The sequence below is a fragment of the Sus scrofa genome, chromosome 1 (genome assembly GCF_054392235.1).
Source record: "Sus scrofa isolate SSC_HxYL_T2T_F1_AM1 chromosome 1, Sscrofa_HxYL_maternal_Yorkshire_Landrace_v2.0, whole genome shotgun sequence".
Taxonomy (NCBI): Eukaryota; Metazoa; Chordata; class Mammalia; order Artiodactyla; family Suidae; genus Sus; species Sus scrofa.
This window is the reverse complement of record NC_139383.1, coordinates 81,282,538-81,306,981: the sequence shown is the minus strand read 5'-3', so window position 1 is coordinate 81,306,981 and position 24,444 is coordinate 81,282,538. Positions and strand designations below refer to the sequence as shown.

The 24,444-nt window shown below is 34.6% G+C and overlaps 1 protein-coding gene across 1 annotated transcript in view; it reads right to left on the bottom strand.

The window, feature by feature from the left end:
- Positions 1-740: 740 nt before the first annotated feature.
- LOC146406165 (uncharacterized) overlaps positions 741-24,444 on the bottom strand; it is an 888,277-nt gene continuing 864,573 nt past the window's right edge. Inside the window, exons 13-14 of the mRNA XM_084963630.1 lie at positions 5,941-6,032; positions 741-3,578 (exon numbers count right to left, since the gene is read on the bottom strand). The gene's annotated coding sequence lies outside the window, so the exon portion shown is untranslated. The remainder of the gene's footprint in view (positions 3,579-5,940; positions 6,033-24,444) is intronic.

Here is a 24,444-nt window from a genome sequence, read left to right as displayed (position 1 = left end):
TCCCCTTCCCTAAAGAAATACCTTCATAATAGTCTATGAAAGCCCAGCTCATTTAAACAAAGGGAATAAGAGTTATCATTGAACTATAAACTATGATATTACACAAAAGAAGATGAAAATGAAATGAAGAGTATTTTGGTAGTTAAATAAAACACCCAGGATCAGTTTTTCATGAGGAAGTTGATAATTTTAATCTAACATTTAAAAATTAGCTATATACATTTTAGAAGTCATTAATATGAAAGCTCAGAAATGATTTGGCTAAACACAGAAGAATGTGAATCCAGAAATAAGGGACCTAAGGGAAATTAAAAAAAATAGAGCAAAGTTCAAAAACCAATGCTAAATAAGTAATCTGAGACATATAGACATCAGGGAAATCACAGGGAGGAAATGAAAATAAAATGAATAACAAAAAATAAAGTCAAGGATGGTTTGGAAAAAAATGTAATAGATCATGTGGAAAGAGACACAAACAAAAGTATGTTAAGAGACACAGCTTATACCTAATGCAGTCCCTGAAGGAGAAATTCAACTGTAATTCTGAAAACTTCTTGAAAAGAAAAAAAAATTGAATTTCCCATTTTGTAACATTACATTCTGTATATTGGGAATTCTATTAGCATATTCAAAATGGAGACAATTCCTAACACAACTACGAAACTTTAAATATAAGAAAAAGTAATTATTTAAGAATCTGAGAAAAGTGCCACTTAAAAAAGGGAAATGAGTCAGTATAGTGTCAGTCTCAACTGTAATATTTTATTATATTAAAATATGGACTAAAGACCGTAGTACAGTATTTTTAAGATACACAAGGAAAGGAAATGTGAGCCAAGTATTTGATACACTGAGAAAATGATTCTTCAAGAATAAAGACCATACAGATATTTATGAATTTTTTAAAACTTGAAAAAAAATGCAGTTCCTGTTGTGGTGCAGCAGAAATGAATCTGACTAAGAACCATGAGGTTGCAGGTTTGATCTGTGGCCTCGCTCAGTGGGTTAAGGATTGGTGTTGCCATGAGCTGTAGTGTAGGTCACAGACACAGCTCAGATCTGGCTTTGCTGTGGCATAGGCTGGCAGCTGTAGCTCTGATTGGACCCCTAGCCTTGAACCCCCATATGCTGCAGGCTTGGCTCTCAAAAAAGCAAAAAAAGATAAATAAATACAAAATTAAAATTAAACTTGAGAAGTATTATTTAAATGATCTTCTCAGAAATCTAGTAGAGAACAAATTTCTGCTGACCATAAAACAGTCAACAAATTTCGAGGTAAGTTTGAGGTGAGAACCAAATGTATTTGTGGAGACATAAAAACAAAATGTAAGAATGTGAAATAGAAGGTACAATGTGTTATTTTTTCTTTAAAAATAAACTGAGATGACTGAGATAACTCTAGTGACTAAAACTGGAGAGTGAAGGAGAAGGTGGGAGAGGAAAAAGATGTTAATATATAGCATCTGAAGAAAGATTGACTGAGGAGTATATATACAGATATAAGTATCAAAGTACAGCTTGAAAAAATGCAAACCACCATTAAAATATTTCTCCTCTAAGTAAAAAAGCAACGTGAAGAATTTTAAAATATCAATTACAGCTGACCCTTGAACAATTTGGGTTTGAACTCCAATGGGTCCACTTACACATGGATTCTTTTCGATAAATACTGCAGTACTACAGTATCTGCAATAAGTTGAATCTGTAAATGCAGAACTGTGGATGTGGAAGGCTGACTATAAAATTATGTTGGCAATTGGCCACTTCTAAGGGGTCAATACCCCTAACCCCTGCATTATTCAAAGGTCAACTGTAATGTAAAATTTTGTATATATCATGAAACAATATAACAGTTACAGACAAGTGTATTGTTTTATCAAAAATGAAAGTAAGAGTAACCCACGTAGTAAAAGAAAGAAATTGTATTTTCAAACAATGTGAAATGCATAATTGCGCCCATTTTAAGGGACACATCAAAAACAAAATGATTTAGAAAGTTTAAAAATAAATGTATAAGGGTAGTGGGGAGACCTACTATAGTCACAGATAAAATGGACACATAAGCAAGTGTGGGTCTGCAGTATATTCAGTCATCCATTATTGATGGAGTGTTTTAAATTTAGGGCCAAGTAGAAAAAGTTGTGGTTGTAGGACAACTCCTAAAGAAACTCAAGAAGTTTGCCTCTATTTTCAATGCACATATAAAGTGCTTGGTTAAGATTAAAAGCTTAAGGGACATTACTTATCAGTATATTTTATAAAAAATAATTGTTGGAACAATATTCATGAGTTATTTTTGCACTTTTCCGCTGTGCTCACTATCTGCTTGAGAAATACTGTGCTTGGTTACTGTTTCATCTCTCTCCAGAGAGCAGAGTTCCATGTGCCACTCTTTCTGAACTAAAAACAACCTTGAGTGACTTCCGATGAAAAGTTCAGACTACCAGACCTACAGGTCAAAAGATAGCCTAATCCACAGATTATGCATTTTAGCTAAAGTAGATTGATATGACTTTAAAAACCATGAGTCAGAAGTTGAACAGAGATGTTTATGAGAGAAATTTCTTGCAAATAGTGATTTTTTCCAACATTCATCAGTAAGGTTCATAGGAATGCAGGGACAAAAATTACTTTAGAACACTTCTAAATACACAAAAAATGTTTAGAAGGGTCTAGAACATTACACCTAGAATTACTTCTAGAAGAGGGTGGCCAAAGACTCTTCAGGCAAATGCAAATACAAAGCAACAACAATCAAGAATATAAGTTAAGATAAAGAATAAATAAGACAATAAAGAACACTCTACAATATTAAGGGATAAAATTTGCATAAAAATTTTGATACTAATTAGTATCTATGGGCCAAATAACACATCAGAAACTTTCATGAAGTATAAACTATAATAAATGCAAAGAGAACACTTAGAGTAGGAGAATTTCACACACATCTTTTACACTTGGACAGGTAAAGTGGAAAATAATTGAGTAAAATATTTGAAATCTAAACAGTATAATCACTAGTAGATAAATCTCTGTTCCCCAGTAATGGAGATTACATTTTTTTCATATGCATGTGAAATTTTTATGGAAATTGATTGCTGGACTGCAGAAAAATACCAGTAAAATTTTTAAAAATCTGTAAATAAGGTAAATGGCATTTCACTGATCACAGTACAGTAAAACCAATATTAAAGAGTTTACCCTTGGAAACTCAGAAGTACATTGTTAAGCATATCTGGAATCAAAGGGGAAATTCACAATAAAATTTTAGCATTTTTAGGATATATAATAATAAAAACATGACATACAACAATTCTTAAGATATAGGTAAAACAGGAAACTATTTCATAGCTTTAAATATTTTTATCAAGGAGTTCCCCTTGTGGCTCAGCAGGTTAAGAACCCAACTAGTATCCATGAGGATGCAGGTTTGATCCCTGTCCTTGCTCAGTGGGTTAAGTATCTGGCGTTGCCACAAGTTGTGGTGTAGGTTGTAGATGCAACTCAGATCTGGCATGGCTGTGGCTGTGGTGTAGGTCAGCAGCTGCAGCTCCAATTTGACCCCAGCATGTGAGGCCCTAAAAAGAAAAAAAAAAAAATAGAAAAAAAAAGTATACCAATTAAAATGGGAGAAAAGGGAAAAAAAAAATCCAACTTTGAAAGTTGGAAAAAGACTTAAAGTTACTTTAAGTTAACTTAAAGTTACCCAAAAAGAAGCAAAAAAAAAGAATGAAAAGAGAAATTAATAAGAAAATGCAGAAATAATAAAATTAATGAACCTAGTTATTTGAAAAATGAACAAGTGAAACAATAGCATTTATGTAGCTCTGTGAGTAAATTTAAGATATTTCTAAAATAATCTAGCAAAAAGTAATCTTAATACAAAATCAATGTGATTTAAATATTAATGTTCCATTTTAACTGAAGATATATACACTGATTTTAAATTTCTTATGGGAAACAAGTAAGATTTAGTCCTGTCTGTTTATCTTTGCTTTATTGCCTGTGCTTTTACTATCATATCCAAAAAAATCATTGCCAAGATCAATGTCAATGCCAGTTATTTTCCCCTATGTTTTCTTCTAGTTTTATGGTGTTTGGTCTTATATTTGTCTTTAATCCATTTCAAGTTAATATTTGTGAGTGGTGTAAGATAGGGGTCTAATTTCATCCTTTTTCATGTGGAAGTCCAGTTTTCCTAGCACCGTTTAATGAAAAGACTATACTTTTCCTGTTGTATGTTCTTGGTGACCTTGTCAAAGATTGGTTAACCATTTGTGTGTACGATTTTTCCGTAGGTTCTTTATCCTGTACCATTGGCCTGTCATGCCTGGTGTATTTATGCTAGTAACACACTGTTTTGACTATTGTAGCTTTACAATATAGTTTGAAATCAGGAAGAATGATACTTCCAGCTTTTCTTCATTCTGAAGATCTGTTTGGTCAGATCTTTTTCAGTTCCATGCAAATTTTCAAATTGTTTGCTCTATTTCTTTGAAACTGCCACTGTGCTTTTGATAGGGATTACATAGGATCTATAGATCATACTAGGTAGTATGCACATTTTAATAATATTAATTTTTTCAATACGAAACGAATATTTTCCACTTATTTGAATCGTCTTTGATTTCTTGTATCAAAGTCCTATCATTTTCAGTGGACAGGTCATTAATTTGCTTAGTTACATTTATTCCTAAGTATTCCATTGTTTTTGAATCTGTTGTGAGTGGGATTACTTTCTTCATACTTTTTCAGATAGTTATTTGTTAGTATATAGAAGTGCAATTGATTTTTGTATATTCATTTGTATTCTGCAACTTAACTGATTCATTTATTCTAACAGTTTTTGGTGGTGTCTTTAAGGTTTTCTATGTATAAAAATATGTACACAGAGACAAATTTTTTTGTTGTTGTCTTTCTAGGACCGCACCCATGGCACTTGGGAATTCCCAGGCTAGAGGTCAAATTGGAGCTGCAGCTGCCGGCCTTTGCCACAGCCATAGCAATATGGGATTAGAGGCACATCTGAAACCTATACCACAGCTCACAGCAATGTCAGATCCTTAACCTACTGAGCAAGGCCAGAGATCAAACCCACATCCTCATGAATACTAGTCAGGTTTGATAACCACTGAGCCATGACAGGAACTCCCACAGAAACAATTTTATTTCATTTCCAATTTGGATGTCTTTTATTTCCTCTCCTTGCCTAAATGTTCTTGCTGAAACTTTCAGTACTGTAATGAACAGAAGTGGTGAGAGTGGTTGTCCTTGTCTTAGAGACATTCTGATCTTAGAAGAAAATCTTTTAACATTTCACTGTTGAATATGAATATATTGAACCATCTTTCATCTCAGGGACAAATCCCATTTGTTCGTAGTGTATATTTATTTTAATATGCTGTTGAATTTAATTTGCTAACATTTTGCTGAGGATTTTTGCATCTGTATTCATCAGGGATATTGCCCTGTAATTTTTTTTCTTGTAGTATCCTTGTTTGGATTTGTTATCAGGATAATGCTGGCCTCATAAAATGATTTTGGAAGTGTTCCCTTCTCTTCAGTTATTTGGAAGATTTAAGAAGGACTGGCATTATTTCTTCTTTAGATGTTTGGCAGAATTTACTAATGAAACCATCTGGTTGTGGGCTTTGTTGAGAGATTTTTGATTACTGATTCAATCTCCTTACTAGTTATACATCTATTCAGATTTAATATTTTCCATGATTCAAAGTAAAAAGCGGCCCAGTAAAGGAAACAATCAGCAAGAGGAAAAATCCCTCTACAGATTGAGAGAAAATATTTGCAAACCACATATTTGAAAAAGGATTAATATCCAAAATATATAAGAAACTCACACAGTGTAATGGCAAAAAAATTATCAAATTTAAGAAGTTGGCAAGGGACCTGAATATTTTCAGAGACATACAAATGACCAACCTGTACATGAAGAGATGCTCAATATCACTAATCATCAGGGAAATCCAAATCAAAACCACAATGAGATATCACCTCTCACACTGTTAGAACACCTGTCATCAAAAAGACAAAATATAACAAGGGTTGTCAAAGATGTGGAGAAAAGGTAACCCTTTTACACTGTTGGTAGGAATATAAATTCGTGCAGCCATTATAGAAAACAGCATGGAATTTTCTAAAAAAATATTAAAAATAGAACTACCATATAATCCAATAATCCCACTTTTAGATATACATTTAAAATTATTATCTCAAAGTGATATCTGCACCTCACATTCACTGCAGCATCATTCCCAATAGCCGAGCTACAGAAACAACCTAAGATTCTATTGAGCTATGAATGGATAAAGAAAAAATAAACATGCACGCACACACCCCCCCATAAACAAAAATGAAATTTTGGCATTTTCTACAGCATGGATGAACTTGGAGGGTGTTGTGCAAGTGAAATAAGACAGACAGAGAAAAACAGATGCTACACATCACTTACATGCAGAACCTAAAAAAATAAAATAATTAAATTTATTGAAGCAGAGAATAGAATGGTGGTTGTCAGGGACTGCAAGTGGAGAAGATAGGGAGGTGATGTGCAAAGGATACAAACTTTCAGTTATGAGATGAATAAATTCTGAGACTCTAATGTAGAACACGATGACTGTAATTAATAACTCACCACACATACACATAGTATATGCATGAAGTGATGGGCGGGTTAATTAACACAATTATGGTAAATATTTGACAGTGTATATGTGTATAAAATAATCACATTGTACACTTTAAACATGCAGTTTTATTTGTCCATCATACTTCATTAAAGTTGTAAATATTAAATAAGGATATATAATTAAGGAATTTGTAAAAAATTATTAATACATATCATGTACATGACAAGTCTTTAAGGCTAAAATAGGGGGTGAATAGATGGGTTAATTAAACAAAAGGGAAATTTCAGAAATAGACCAAACAATTTGATAATTTATGAAGAGTTCACTGATAGAAAATCACTGAGGATAAATTAATCTTTTAAATCAATAAGTAAGGACAAATAGATACACATTCAGGAAAAGAAATTAAATTAAACCCATATATTACATTTTAGAAGAAGATAGTTTTCATATGGATTGGATATATAAATATAAGAAAGCAAAATTATATATATACTAGAAGAAATCATGGTATCAAATTATTTGATACTATGTAATCAAATTATTACATAGTAATCAAATTATTTTATGCCCAGCTATGATAAAACCTTCCTAATTATGATTCAAAATTGATAATAATGAAAAGGGAATAATGTATTTCATTAAATAATCAACAAATTGAATAGAAAAATGTCAAAGGCAGATGGGAAACTAGGAGTTTGTGGTTTATATCACAAAAAAATAGTATCTCTAAAATATAAAAAGCTTTTGAAATCAGAAGAAAATATAACCCCACAACTTAAATACAATTTGCAAATACCATGAATAATTTATAGAAAATAATGTACTATTATCCATAAGAACATGGAGGAATGTTTAACTTCACACATAAGAAGAGAAAAATAAATGAAACACCACTGAGATGCCGTTTCTTACCACTCAGAATGGAAAAAACAAAACAAATGGAAGAATCTCACAGTATACCATGCTGGTGAGTATGTAGTGAAATAGTCCCTTTCAAACATTGCTAACAAGAATTCAGAGTGTTGCAAGTTCTATAGTTGATATTTTGGTAATATTTAGCAAAATAATATCAAACTTTGGATCACATACTTCCACTTCTAGAACTCTGTCCCAAAGGTAGGTTAGCAAATAACAAAATAGCTTATATATAATATTACTTATTGAAATTATTTGTAATAGCAAAATATTAGGAATAAAGTACATGTACGTTAATAGAGGATGGATTGAATAAATAGTAGTACATACCACAATTAACTGTAAATCCACAAAAAAGAAGTAAGAAGTGTGCTCACTAGTTTGGAGTGATGTGCAACATAAATGTACACAATGGTGTATATAGTATAGAAACTTTTGTGTAAGCAATGAAGGGAGAATCGAAATATATACATTTTATTTACTTAAATTTGCAAAAGGAAACAATTAAATAAATAAAATGTAATGAATAGGATTCCCTGTAGAAAAGAGGAGAGTGTAGAAGTGAGAGTGATAAGACTAATATTAGGAATGTATCAAATTTGTAGTTTGTCTTTGAAATCATGTGACTGTTTTATAAAATGAAACATCAAAACCAAGTAAACATTTCAAAATCTTTAAAAATTAAAACAAGGCTAAACAAATATAAATGATTTTTAGTGACATAGCTACTTGAGAAGAGTTATTCCTGCTAAATTTAGAACACAGGGTTTTGACTATCTTAATAGCAGGCTTTTCCTCTAAAGATAAAATTAGATACAAATAAGACTTAGCTACATGCAATAGTAGTAGTATTGGTGATAATATTTGTATAGTTATTTAGATACAATTACATGTGTGTTATAAGGGAAATTTTGAAAGTTAATGTTCTCAGAAGCAAAGTTATGTAGTATAGGAGAAAAAGTGTTAAGTAGAAACCCTTAAGATTAAATGTGAAATATCAATATAAGCTCTGATTATTAGTCTCTAAGACTGGTTATTTCTACCTCTGTCCATTGGGGAAAAATATGCTAATGATAATGAACTAGCAATCTACTTCTGACACTCAGACTGTAATTTCTAAATAGGATGCTATACCTTAAAAAATAAAAGAATCCTGTGGATGAATGGTTATTTATAATTATGGATCCAAAAATAGATAAAACGAGCCTAGAATGTAAAATGAAAATGAAAGATGCCATGAAGACTAATGACGTGTACCAAAAGAACACATGGATAAATGTGAAGTGCTCTAAACAACTTGAGGCAATTTGAACAACAAAAAGAATAATAACTATACTTGATTAAAATGAGTTCATAGTGATACAGAAAAAAAGAAATAAATCTTGTTGGACACCATCTGTAGCACCTGCTGAATACAATAATCAATAATTGCAGGGGAAAAAAAACCCCTAGCATTTATTTTAATATCCAGTATAAACTGAATTGGAAGTAACCAAATATTTCGAATGAATTAGGGAACATCCTTCTATAAATAATATTTCTATCTAATGAATGCAGAAGGGATGATAAAACTGAGAAGTCACCATTTTTATCTCTAATGAGAAAACTGATCTGAACAAGTAGTCTATGGAAGTAAAATCATTTGTTGAAAGGTTGATTGGGAACCTTATAATTGATAGTCTTGTCATCTCTCAAACTCATTAACCAGTGTAACATCACTAGGCATCACTTACACGCAGTGAGAAAGCCAGATATTATGTACCTGGTGGTAGAATTAATATCAGATGAGCTGCAGATCCTACTCAGTATTATTATGCCAACAAAATAAAGTAAAATGAATATGAATCAAATCAGCCTGACAGGAAATTCAGGGACTAAAGGGACAAGTTAAATGATAAATCAAGGACACAATCAAACACTGTATGTGGGATATTCATTAGATATCTAACATGGTTTCTAAAAGAGGAGTCTTGCATATAAAAGTAACAACAGTTAGGCAAAACAGGAAAAGAAAAGCTGTTCTAGATTGATAGACACTTAAAATACAAAAATTAGCATAAGAGGAGTTTCCCTTGTGGTACATTGGAAACGAATCCCACTAGTGCCCATGAGGATGTGGGTTCTATCCCTGACTTCACTCAGTGGGTTAAGGATCTGGCATCGCTGTGAGCTGTGGTGAGGGTCACAGACGTGGCTTGGATCCTGTGTTGGCTGTGACTTAGGTGGAACTTCCATGTGTGGCAGGTATGGCCCTAACAAAAAAAAAAAAAAAGGTAAAAAAAAAAAAAATAGTGAGCATAGGAACCAAAGAACCAAATGTAGTGAGTATAACTTGTCTAAATCTTAGTTTGGGATTTCCCGTCATGGCAGAGAGGAAGAGAATCTCACTGGGAACCATGAGGTTGCAGGTTCAATCCCTGGCCTCGCTCAGTAGGTTAAGGATCTGGTGTTGCTGTGAGCTGGGGTGTAGGTTGCAGTTACGGTTTGGATCTGGTGTTGCTGTGGCTGTGGTGTAGGCGGGCAGCCATAGCTCCGATTAGACCCCTAGCCTGGGAACCTCCATATGCTGTGGGTATGGCCCTAAAAAGACAAAAAAGACAATAAATAAATAAATAAATAAATTTTTGTTTGAATGAGTTGTGTATGCAGTGAGAATTAGAGTAATTTTAAAATAGGCTAGGCATTAGATCCGTTGAGGCATATTTTTAATTTTAAGTGTGATAATGATTGGATTATTTAAGAAAGTTCTCTCTTTTTGAGATGAATACTGAATTATTTATGTTTTGAGTTGATATGGTGCATGCATTTTGCTCTGAAATAATGAAGTAAAACAATTTCAAATTTTTAAAAAATATGAGTGGAGGACAAAGAAAGAATAGAAAAATACACCTTTTATCTAGCTTAAAAAACTCAACATTTTGCTGTACCTGTTTTAGCTATTACCTACTTATTTTTTAAGAAATAATACTGTGAAAAATTTTAAACATACCAAAAATTTTTACAACTAATACTCTAATCATGTTTTATGTATATATAGGTATTTTCCTAATAACTTTAATTGCTTTATAGCATTCTATAAATAATCTAGATAATCTTAAAATCATTTTGAAGTGTTTAATTATTTGTAGATCATCTATTAAATATACTAGCATGGAAAACAAGGCGTTCCAGGAACATTTTTCTATCAGGAATGCTTACCAGGCTGAGGAAACCAAGAAAGGTCCCTCAGTCACCTTTTTGTGAATCATTTAAAATGAGACTATCTGAAACATTTGAAATAAAATGTGGAGAACAAATCACTGTGGGCAAAGCAGTGTGTTGTGCAGAGGGTATTATCCGGCACTAAACTTCCGTGATTTTATTATGCTAGTAGAAGCTTCAAAAATTGTCCTATGTTCTCACATCACTATTTGACATGCCAGGAGGCGTGCTTCTCAGCATGCACACTCATGGAGACACAGTCCAGTACTTGGGAATGTCTTTTGAAAATGCACACCTCGCTGAGGCACCAAATGATCAAAGTGGTTCGTTAATCACATTGCGTTTTTTGACTTAGAAAAACCCTCTCTTTTCTCCATTTTCCTTATCAAATCTCTATCTTTGGGACTATCAACATTCTTAAGTAGATGAAATTTCATAATTTAATGTTTAAGGATGGTGAAATGATGTTAATTATTGATTGCCTTGGGACATTTTCATTTGTAATTTAATAGTTTAACAGTTTGACATCACTTAGGCAACCTGTCTGGAGGGCTGCTTTGTTCACATACTCATTATGTCATCAGGCCTTTGCAGCTTTTGAATCAAGTGGAATCCAGGATTGTTTTAAGAAAAGCTCACTGATATTACAGTGAAGCATGTGACTGGGGTGGAGGGTGGATGGGGCCAAAGATGCCTCATTGCACCTTTCATCTTTTACAAGAATTACAATTTTAGGAGTTCCCGTTGTGGCTCAGTGGTTAATGAATCCAACTAGGAACCATGAGGTTGTGGGTTTGATCCCTGGCCTTGCTCAGTGGGTTAAGGATCCGGCGTTGCTGTGAGCTGTGGTGTAGGTTGTAGATGCGGCTCGGATCCCGCGTTGCTGTGGCTCTGGCATAGGCTGGCAGCTACAGCTCCAATTTGACCCCTAGCCTGGGAACCTCCATATGCCATGGGAGTGGCCCAAGGAAATGGCAAAAAGAACAACAACAAAAAAAAAAGAATTACAATTTTAGGAGGTGAGTTTTAGGAGTAGTAGAATGTAATAGCTAATATTTATTGGTCCCAGCTTGTAGTAAGAAATTTATACATGGCATCCCATGTAACACTCACAGAAATCCTATAAACTTAAGTACTGTTGTCACCTTTTACACTCATATAGCACCCAGAACATCTTGTTGGGGTTAAAGTATATAAATAAATGAATGAAGACATTGATGTGTAGGGAAAAGTCATATTTGAAAATTTTCTGAAAGTATTTTATCTTTCTAAATAACTTCCTTCTTTTTTCAATTGGCTGCATTAGAAGCATAAGGATAAGGATGCAATGGAGTTGTTGCCCTTTTTATTTTATTTTTCTAAATGTAAAATCACAGTTGAGTTAAATGACATGATCGTCACTATTTTGGTAACTTGTGAAAAAGGTATGTGGTAAAATAACTATAGTTCTGGTTTTTTAAAACATTTTGTTCTTAAAATAGTGATATTCCTGTTACATAGGGTGATAATAAGGAGATCTAGTCTCCTGTGTTATGTGTTCTCTTTTCCTTTCTCTGTGGACCTGGAGTTTTGGATTCCTATCCCTGATTATCCTGCAGTCGGTAAGCAGAAATCTCTGGGGTAGAAATCATATAGCTTTGATCTGAAATGGAATCTCCCTTGGAATTTTGTGATAAAATTTATCCAGCTCAATTAAGTTAGGTGGATAATTCCTCTATACTACCTGCCTTTGAGGCCTCTACCAAATTTATTGTTTCTGTCAGTGTTATTCCAGTTTATGCAACTGATTCTCTGTGTGACAGATCTAAGATTTAAATTCCTTTCCAAATACTGCTGAACAAATGTTAGTATTTATGTCACATTACTTTTTTTTCCTACTTTCAAAAGTAATATCTGCTTATTGTGAAAAAATGAAATTACAAAATGTTATATTACTAAAATTAAAATCACTACTTTATTTGTGCATCTGCTTCCTGTTTTTTTTTCTTTGAGTGTGAGATTGCATTTATGTATGATCACGCTGTATGTATTTTTAAGTTTTTTCATTTAACATCTTGAATATTTTCTGTTGTCACTAGTATCACTTTCCAGCATAATATTTAATGCTTGTGCACTATTATTGGATTAACTTGTTTAGAATGCATAATCCAGTCTTATATCGATGGATACTTAAAGATTTTTTCACCATTGTACTCATTTAAATTATACTCTGACGGACATCCTTATGTATACATTTCCATGCCTGAAATATTTCTTTATTGGAAGTAATTTTCTGGGTTAAAATAGGAGAACAGCATTCAGGCTTTTAATTTTTCCAGTAGCAAGTAGGTAATATTATACTTCTTTACCAACATTTTATATACATGGACAGATTTGGGTGTTTGGATTCATGTTAAGGTTGGCTCCTTGAATTTCACCTTTTCTAAGAGAAATGTTTTGTTCTTGTCTTTCTCATACACTTTTAATGCCATTATTTATAGAGTAGTTCTCTCTGGATATAACCACCTCCATTTTCCAGGTTATCTTGTGACTTGATGAAAATTGCCATTCTTCCATCTCTACTCTTTTACTCCATTTATCTGTTAGAACTTTTGTGTTAGATAGGATGTCTATTCCAAGCAAATTACTCTTATTCAGATATTTCCTATAATAAACTAAAAGAGCTAAACTTACTAATGAAAACATCTCCGTGTATGATGTATTTCTTGCTTTGTAGTCAAAATTTTTTTTTGATTTTACATTTTTCTAGGAAAAAACAAAATGACATAGCTAGAATCTCTGGTTCTGTAATCTTCATAGTAAATAATACTTTCAACAAAGCTGCTGCAGTGTGATTCCCAAGACGGAACTTTACTCACACAGTCACAGATAGCAGCCTAGTCACTTGCTAAATATTATGCTGTGAAGGCTGCAAATGTCTGTTACCCAATTTTTATATACACTAACTTGCTTAGGATAATTAACTATTTGATAGCATACTCTAGGCCAAGTTACCAAGCAACAAATTTCTCAAGTTGGTTCACAATGATTAAACAGATTTAGCCAGTTTTTTACTGATGACTTATTATGGTTTGGATACTAAATCAATAAATAATAACATTCCATAAGAGAAAACCCTGGGTCAGATGGTTTCACTGATGAATTCTGCCAGACACTTAGGAATGAATTGTACCAATTCTCTACTGTCTCTTCCAGAAGATAGAAGCAAAGGGAATACTTCCTAAGGTATTCATAAGTCCAGCATTACCCTAACACCAAAACTAGACAAAGGCATTATAAGAAATGAAAACTGCAGACTTACATATCTCATGACTATATGCAAAAACCCTCACAAATATTAGTAAATAGAATTCAACAATGTATAGAAATTATTATATACCATGGAGAGCTAAGATTTATCACAAATATGCAAGGATGGTTCAGTATTTGAAAATCAATTGATTATAATCCTTCACATCAACAAGCTAAAAAAGAAAAGCTACCTGATCATATCAGTAAATATAGAAAAGGCATATGACAAAGTATAATATGTATGCACAATAAAAAAACAATCAACAGGAGTTCCCATCACAGCAGAGCAGAAACGAATCCAACTAGGAACTATGAGGTTGTGGGTTCAATCCCTGGCCTTGCTCAGGGGGTATCCAGCGTTGCCATGAGCTGTGGTGTAGGTCACAGACACAGCTTGGATCTGGCATGGCTGTGGCTGGCAGCTGTAGCTCGGATTAGATCCTTAGCCTGGGAACCTCCATATGCCGCAGATGCAGCCCTAAAAAGACAAAAGACAAAAGATTAAAAAAAATAAATAAATCAACAAACTAGGAATATAGGGCACCTTCCTCAACTCAATAACTCATCTACAGAAAACCTCCATCTAACATCATACTTAATGGTGAAGAACTAGAAGCTTTCACTAAGATCAGGATCAAGGCAAGAATGTCCCCACTTATCACAGCTTTTCAACATTATTCTGGAAGTCCTAGCAATGTACTAAGACATTACTATAAAGCCACACTCATCAAGACAGTGTAGTATTGGCAGAGAATAGTCAGCTCAATGAAAGAGAATAAAAATTCCGGAAATAGACCTACATAAATATGGTCAACTGATTTTGACAGAGAAACAAAAGCAACACAATGGAGGAAAAAAAGGTCTTCACCAAATGATGCTAGAACAGCTGGACATCGATTTTTACACGCAGGTGCATGCATACACAAATGAACCCCATAGCAAAATTTACACTTTTCATTCATGTTAACTCAAATATCTCATAGTACTAAATGGAAAGCACAAAATTATAAAACTGCAAGACAATAATTTAGGATAAAATCTGGATGGCAGATACAGTGGTAGCTTTTTATTTTTTATTTTGTTTTTTATTTCTTAATTTTCCATTATGGTTTAATACAAGGTATTGAATATAGTTCTTTGTGCTACATAGTAGGACCTTGTTGTTGATCTGTTTTATATATTGTAATTTGTATCTGTTAATCCCAAGATACTACTTTATCTCTCCCTGCTCTTTCCCCTTTGGTAACCATAGGTTTGTTTTCTATGTCTGTGAGTCTGTTTCTTTTTTGTAAATAAGTTTTATTTGTATCATTTTTTTAAGATTTCACATATAAGTGATATGATATTTATCTTTGATTTAACTTCACTTAGTATGATCTCTAGGTCCATCCACATTGCTGCAAATGGCATTATCTCATTCTTTTTCATGTCTGAGTAATATTCAGTTGTGTATACGTATATACACACATATACACATACCACATCTTCTTTATCCATTCATCTGTCAGTGGACATTTAGGTTACTTCTATGTCTTGGCTATTGTAAATGGTACTGCAGTGAACATTGCAGTGCGTTCAGGTAATGGCTTTTAAGACATGATACCAAAGGTGTGATGCATGAAGGAAATAATTGGTAAACTGAAAAATATAGTATACAGAAAATGAGAATACAAACCCCAGACTGAGAGAAAATATTTGCAAAAGATGTATCTGAAAAGGGGCTTCTATCCAAAGTATACAGAAAATCCTTGCAAATATTTGCAAAAGATGTATCTGAAAAAGGGCTTCTATCCAAAGTATACAGAAAATCCTTAAATCAATAATAAGAAAACAAAAATGAGCAAAGGACCTCACCAAAAAGACCTCACCAAAAAAAATATATGAATGGCAGATAAGCATACCAAAAGATGTTCACCTTTATATATCTTTAAGGAATTGCAAATTGAAACAATGAGATACTACTGCAAAACTATCAGGTAGCCAAAATCTGAAACATGAACCAAATGCCAGTAAGGGTGTGGAACAGCACGATCTCTCATTCATTGCCTGTGGGGATGCAAAATGGATCTCCACTGGAAAACAGCTTGGCAGTTTAAACTTACCCTGTGATCCAGTGATTGTACTCCTTGTTATTCACCCATAAGAGTGAAAAAGTTAGTCATACACAAACCTGCACAATAGAATACTACTCAGCCATAAAAAAGAATAAAATAATGCCACCTGCAGCAGTAATGCCATTTGCAGCAAACCTGCACAATGGAATACTACTCAGCCATAAAAAAGAATAAAATAATGCCATTTGCAGCAACTGGGTCACCGTGCTGTACAGCAGAAAATTGACAGAACACTGTAAACCAACTATAACGGAAAAAAATAAAAATCATTATATAAAAAAAACACCTGCACATGGATATTTATAAGCCTGATTTGTAATTGCCAAAAATTAGACACAGCAAATATATCCTTCAGTAGGTGAATGGATAAGTAAACTATGGTACATTCAGACAATGGAATTTTTTAAAATTAATTAATTTTACTTTTTTTACCTTTACTTTTAATTTATTTATTATTATTATTTTTTAATAGTTATTTCCCCAATACAGTTTTTTTTTCCTACTGTACAGCATGGTGACCCAGTTACACATACATGTACACGTTCTATTTTCGCACATTATAATGCTCCACCATAAGTGAGTAGACATAGTTCCCAGGGATACACAGCAGGATCTCATTGCTAATCCATTCCAAAGGGAATAGCCTGCATCTATTAACCCCAAGCACCCCAACCACTCCCCTCCCTCCCCCTTGGCAACCACAAGTCTATTCTGTAAGTCTACCATTTTCTTTTCTGTGGAAAGGTTCATTTGTGCCTTATATTATATTCCAGATATAAGTGATAGCATATGGTATTTGTCTTTCTCTTTCTGGCTTACTTCTCTCAACTTAGTGGAATTTTATTCTGTATGAAAAAGAAATGAACTGTCAAGCCGTGAAAAGACATGGAAGAACTTTAAATACATAGTACTAACTGAAAGAAGCTAGTATTCTAAGGCTATATACTATATGAGTCCAACCATATGACATTCTGGAAAAGACTAAAGTGTAGTAAGAAGATGAGTAGACTTGTGGTTGCCCAGGGGGAGGAGAAGGGAGTGGGAGAGATTGGGAGCTTGGGGTCAACGGATGCAAACTATTGCTCATGGGATGCAGGATTTACAATGAGATCCTGCTGTGTAGAACTATGTCTAGGTACTTACAACGCAGCACGACAATGGGAGAAAAAGTTATGTATACATGTAAGTGTAACTGGGTCCCCATGCTGTACAGTAGAAAAAAAAAATGTGTTGGGGGAAATAACAATAAAAAATAAATTAAAAAAAAGAAGATTGGAGGGTGCCAAGGGGAAAGGGGGTAAGGAAGGTTGCACAGGTGAAGCACAAAGCATCTTAAATGCAGTGAAGCTATTCACCTGGCATTATAATGGCAGATATATGCTGTTATACAGTTGTCAGCATCCATAAGTTATAGAGCATGAAGAGTGATCCCTACATAAACTATAGACTTTGGGTGATTATGCTGTGTCTGTATAACAAATGTAATACTCTGGTATGGGATTTGATAGTAGGGGAGGCTGTGAGTTTGTAGGGGAAGGGATATTGGGGAAATTCTGTACCTCCTGCTCCATTTCGCTGTGAAAGTAAAATAATTATTCTAAAAATAAAGTGTGTTTATTTATTTTTAAATCATTAGGAGGCAAGTGCAAGATTGCCTGTGTTCACCTCTAAAATTATAGAGCCTTCATTCTTACTTGTGGTCTCCTTCATTGAATTCCAGGCCCTAGATGATGTGTGGTGCAAGCCCTGACCATAGGTTTTCTCCATCTGGGCTGTGTTCTCGGGGGAGGCGCAGTTGTACTCTCACTGCCCTCTCCACCACCATTGGTCTTAGGGTGATTATAACCAACAGTGTTGTTATGAAACCTGCCCCCACCTTGAGAAAACAGACTTGCATACACTTAGAGATTCTGTGGGGAAAAACCGAAAGTGGAAATATTCTTTTGATTTATGTTGGTACCACTCTGCTGACCTTGTTTCAAATTTGAACTAAAGGAATTCTGGGTTAAAAATATATATCTTCTAATACCACACATAAATATATAATGAACAGTCAAGTGTGCTGTACTGTAAAAATTCCGTAATACTTTAAGAGCTGATAGACTTAATCTACTCTGTGCAGCTAAAGAAATAAGTCAAAGAAGTCTTCCCTGAAAAAGTGGCTCTGACTGATACTGAATAATTTATAGGAATTAAGTTAGAAAATGTGCTACTCTGCTTCTCATCCCAACTTAGCCAGGCCCCTTACCTCCTCTACTTTACCAAGACGTCAATTCATTTTCTCTAATAACAGGCCATGGAGAGTGAGATATTAGACTAAATACAGGCATAGTAAACCTGTGCAAGATTGGAAACCTCCAGATCCCTCCTCTAGATGTCTTCCAGATGCTTATAGCCAGGTGTCTCTATTTCAATAACAAAGGTGGAAGACTGCTCTCTGGAGAAAGATTTTAGTTTTCAGGCACTGACATTTCCTGGGTACCTGAATGAGATAACCCAGTGATCATCTAATTTCCCATGATGAAGCCCAGCATTTAATGAATCCCATCACTACTCAGAGAATGTCCAGTTATTATTAGTCAGAAATAAAGAACAAAGTTAAAACTACTAGGCTAATAAAATAGTATTTAGTAGGAGTTTTCAAACCCAAAACTGTCATGAAGCTCAGGAGCATGATGTTACAGCATGGCTTATAACATGAGTGTGAGGAAGTTATTTAACCTCTGCAGTGATTGACTATGACAGTGAAGGTTCCCAGATGGCAGGGGATTGTTACAAGTGAGTATCTTACATGACTTTTAAGAAAATGACTCAAGTTTTTCTTATAATTATCAGAGGTATTTATAAGAAATAAGTTAGGTTTTGCTTATGTGGCTTGAATGGTTTTATCTGCTCAGGGAATTTTCAAGTCTGGTCTCGATGTTAATTTAATTATAAAAAATGCTTTAGGAGTTCCCATTGTAGAGCAGCAGAAACAAGTCTGACTAGCAACCATGAGGTTGCACGTTTGATCCCTGGCCTTGCTCAGTGGGTTAAGGATCCAGCGTGGCCTTGAGCTGTGGTACAGGTCACAGACGTGGCTCAGATCTGGTGTTGCTGTGGTTCTGGCGTCGGCTGACAGCAACAGCTCTGATTGGACCCCTGGCCTGGGAACCTCCAGTGCTGCAGGTGCGGCCCTAAAAAGACAAAAAGACAAATAGATAAATAAATAAATATGCTTTAATCTTAAATATGGATAGCAAGGGCCAGCAGGCATTTGAGGAGACAGATCCTCTAACATAAAATATAGGATTTAGGAGTTCCCATTCGTGACGCAGTGGTTAATGAATCCGACTAGGAACCATGAGGTTGTGGCTTTGGTCCCTGGCCTTGCTTAGTGGGTTGGGGATCTGGTGTTGCCGTGAGCTGTGGTGTAGGTCTCAGACGTGGCCCGGATCCCACATTGCTGTGGCTCTGGCGTAGGCTGGCGGCTACAGCTCTGATTATACCCCTAGCCTGGGAACCTCCATATGCCAGGGGTAGCAGCCCTAGAAAAGGCAAAAAACCCTAAAAATACAGGATTTAAACTCCATCATAAAAAAAAAAAAAACAGAAAAATATGCCTGAGGGAAAACAGACAATACTATAGAAAGAGAAGAAAATATCAACAAATATATAATTAGTATTTTCAGAGACATAAGACAAAAGTTGATTTTATATGTATATAAAATTATATGGCAAATAATAAAAAATTTAAAGCTCTTAGAATTAAAAATAAAATATAAATTAAAAATTCAGTACATTTTTGATGGTAAAGTGGAGGAAATGGAATATAGTACAAATAAATTTATAATATATTAGAAAATATAAGACAATTAGAGGATCAGACAGGTTCAAATGCTACTGGTAGGAATTCTAGAATGAAAGGAAAAATTAGGAGGAATACATCAAAGAAATGATAAAAGGAAATGCCCAGAAATCAGTCACTTGGATTCTTAGGTTAAAACAGCTGACTCAGCACCAGGGAAGAGAACTCATTTTGAAATTTCAGATCACTGGAGATGTTGGAACATGGGAGGCTCTCAGACTTTCCAGAGGTAGATAACCAGATATCTATTAAAGATCAAGCTACATGCCACAGTTATGTTACCATAATTACAGGAATGCTGTAAGCTAAAAGGTTACAGAGCAATGCTTATAGAATTCTGATGAAAAATAATTTCTAACACAATCCTACACCTCGCCAGATTTCCACTCAGGAGTAAAGAAAGAATAAAGGTATTGGAAAGCATGGAAGAATTTAAACATTTACTTCCTTTGTGTGCTTTCATAGAAAGCTGATGAGAAATGTTCCATCCTTATTAAAGTGTAAACCAGGCATGAGGAAGACCTGGCAGCCACAAAACAGGAAATTCAGCATAAGGGAGATTTCAACACAAGAGAGACGTGAAATGAATTCCAGGGATAATAGTGAAGGGAGTTCCAAGTAGCACAGCTGTGTAGCTAAGAGGATGATTATTTGAAGATATTTTCAAAAGGATGTTTTTCCCAAAGTGTGTACATTCTGATGATATGAAGAAATGAGAATTTTGTTTTGAATTATTGGTACAGTAATCTGTAAGTCTGCTTATATAGTAGTTTGCATTATTTAACACCTATATTGTGCTTACTAAATGCCTGGCAACGTTTCAAGCATTTTACATATATTTATTCACTTAAATAATTCATTTAAATTAAATTGAATAAATCAATTTAAGTATCAATTCTCTGATATAGGTATTATTATTCTTTACCCTGAGGACTTAAATTACTGCTTAATGGCAGAACTAGGATTCAAAATCTGGAAGTCGACGTCTAGATTTTCTTTTTTTCTTTTTTTTTTTTTTTCTTTTCCCACTGTACAGCAAGGGGGTCAGGTTATCCTTACATGTATACATTACCATTACAGTTTTTCCCCCACCCTTTCTTCTGTTGCAACATGAGTATCTAGACATAGTTCTCAATGCTATTCAGCAGGATCTCCTTGTAAATCTATTCTAAGTTGTGTCTGATAAGCCCAAGTTCCCGATCCCTCCCACTCCTGCTCTCAGCCATTCCCTGTCTGCTTCTCATCCAAACACCAGTTGCACTAAAAACTGCTCTTTAATGAGAATGTCATCAAAAGGATTTTTTCTTTTTAATTTTCTACAGCCTATTTGAGAACTGAGATTGTGACTTTTCTTTCCTAATCTTTATAAAAATGTAAAATTGAGTCCTGTTGTTGAATTTTAGCAGAAATGTTATATGTATTTTGCTGTCAGTGTTTCAAAGTGAAGGAAATTAGTAAGTGCAACTAACCTCCAGGGGTGGTTTTATTAGATAGCAGGCGATTTCAGCTGCTTTCTATCTAACATTATATTTCAATTTTAAGCACTTAACAGTCTCTTTTATAGATGGAACAGTGGTTAGAATGAAAACATTCTAAACTTTGCTTTGAAGTCCAAAGTAGATTTTCCTTATATGGGAATCCATAGAAGCTAGTATTACAATGGAGTTTGTTTTTTTTTTTTTTTTAATTGAAGTGAGGTTGACTTATAATATTATACTAGTTTCAGGTATACAACATAGTGATTCAATATTTGTATAGATTAAATTATATTTAAAGTTACTATAAAATACTGGCTATATTTCCTACAGTGGAGTTCTAGTATAATAAATGTCTATGTTTATAGTTCAGATTAGTTGAAGGAGTAATTTTTATCTATCAATAAAACCTAAGAACTTGCATGTCACTAAATAGCTCTGTCAGCTTATAAGTCAGTATCACCTCTCTGATTTGTATTCCATGATTAACCAAAACTTTTGTGCACCTACAAAGTATAATGGGGACAACAATAAATGGAGGTACTCCCTTCAAGGGTTTCTTTATAACTTTCATTAGGCTCAGTACACACTAATGGATTATGAAGTACTTAACAAACCATGTAAATGCATACCATTCTTTTTTTTTTCCCCCTGGGTCAAAAAGGCTGAGAAATGCTATAGCAGACAGAAAACTAACAAAGATTATACTTGCCCTGGAGAAATTCATACTCTGATGAGGAAGACAACAAAACACACTTCTAAAGCAATGTAAAAATTGCTAAAATAAGAGTTAGTGCAAATCGCTATGGATCACAGAGACAAGAATCCCTATTTCCCTAGCCTACTGATATTCCCACTCTTCTAGAAGGTTGTCACCACATTCTCTCCTCAAATTTCCAACTCTAACCCACCTTCTCTGTCAGCTGATCAGCTTGCTTTTTCAGGGACTCTTAAACAGAGATAATGCCCGAGGCCAACATCACCATATCAAGCCTGCACCCACGGGGTCTGTCTGACCTTCTGTCCACTTTGGTAAATGAACTCTCTGTGGTCACATGCAAAGCCTGTCCTCTATGTGGGCACAAGACCATGTCCCTTCTCAAATCAAAGAGGACATTATGATACTAGCCACCCTCCCTCTTTTCTTCTTTATCATTTCGTCGTGTTTACTAGGTCATCTTGGAAGCATAAAAAATTACTATTTCTCCATTCCTCCTTTTATAAACAAAACCTTTCCTTGAAACTACTATTAACAGCAGCTATTGCCTGATTTCTTCCCTCTATCCACAACAGTCCTTGAAAGAGTTGCCTATCTTTGCTTTGCTCTTCCATGCTGTCACTTCGACCAGCCCCAAGAAGCCTATAGTCTCCAGCCATCTCACTGAAACTGTGCTCAACACTAGTGACTTGGGCTTTGCTAAATCCAGTGGTCTCCTCTTGCTTGATTTGTGAACAGCATTTGACACACGTGTCCTTTCTCTCTAAAGCATCTTTACTTGTCAGATTGATTTTCACACATTCTTATTATCTTATCCAGACTTCTTTTGGCCCATTTCCCCTCATCTTGCTTACATCTTAATTTTAGAGCCCTCTCCCTCTCCCCTGGGCTTAGTTCTTCCTTCTCTTCAATTCTCTACCCAAATTCACATACACATCTTTATCATCTTGTCACAACTCATGGTTATGCATACACTCTGTTTGTCACAACTTTGCATTTATATTTCCACTTAGCACCTCTCACTTGGCCTCTAGGACCAGAGGCAAAGTATAGAAAAGCAAATGGAGCTTATGCTTTAGGGCCCTCACTTGCATGAGTCCCCTGCAGGGCCCTGGGATATGGCTCAGCAGTGTGCTCATATGGGCATCCATTTTTGTAAAATGTACAAACCTTTTTATGTAATAAAAATTTGTTGTGGGAGTTCCTGACGTGGCGCAGTGGTTAACAAATCTGACTAGGAACCATGAGGTTGTGGGATCAGTCCCTGCCCTTGCTCAATGGGTTAACGATCTGGCGTTGCGGTGAGCTGTGGTGTAGGTTGCAGACGCGACTCGGATCCCGCGTTGCTATGGCTCTGGTGTAGGCCGGTAGCTATAGCTCCGATTGGACCCCTAGCCTGGGAACCTCCATATGCCGTGAGAGCAGCCCAAGAAATAGCAAAAAGACAAAAAAAAAAAAAATTAAAAAAAAATTGTTGTGATGTTTAGTCTTCATCTCCCATACCTTTTTTCCCATGGTTAGGTCTTGGAAGAGCCCTGAGCATTTTGAAGAGATAGTCAGTGGGATATTGGGCATATTCAGAGTGAACTTCTTATATGTAGGTCTTATATGTAGGGCACAGACCTGTTGCAGTCCTATAAAGAATATGTCTCTTTGTGGTTAGGCGGGTGGAAAAAATTAGGAGGAAAGAGGGGAAAAGTAGTCATCATGTATTCACAAGAAATAACCTGAAAAGACAATTTCAGTGACTTATTATGAAGAGATCCTTCTATAAGTTTAGGGCAAATGGTAAAGTAATAGACTAGGAATGTTTTAGAAAATTTAGTAGTTTGCTGCACACTGGGCTTTGCATCTGTGCTATATGAATGAAGGGACTTTTGTATTTCTGACATGTAACATCCTCCAATGACAGTTGGATCCTGGAAACATATAAATTTGAGAGGTTTCAAAAGACATACTTTTACATATAAATGATAAGTATATAATAAGAAGATATAGCATGTTCAACACATTCATTGATGTATTTATGAATTCAGTCCTTAACAACTATTAAGTGAGTATATACTATATTCAAAGCATCAGATATATATGAAGTGGTCTCCATACATGTCTCTGAAGAAGTCTTCTCAAAGAGTTTACATACCAATACAGACATGTAAAAAGTACTCGGTGATGAAATAAAATTTGTATTTCAAGGCAAGACAAAAAAAAAAAAATTAAACATAAAATTCTC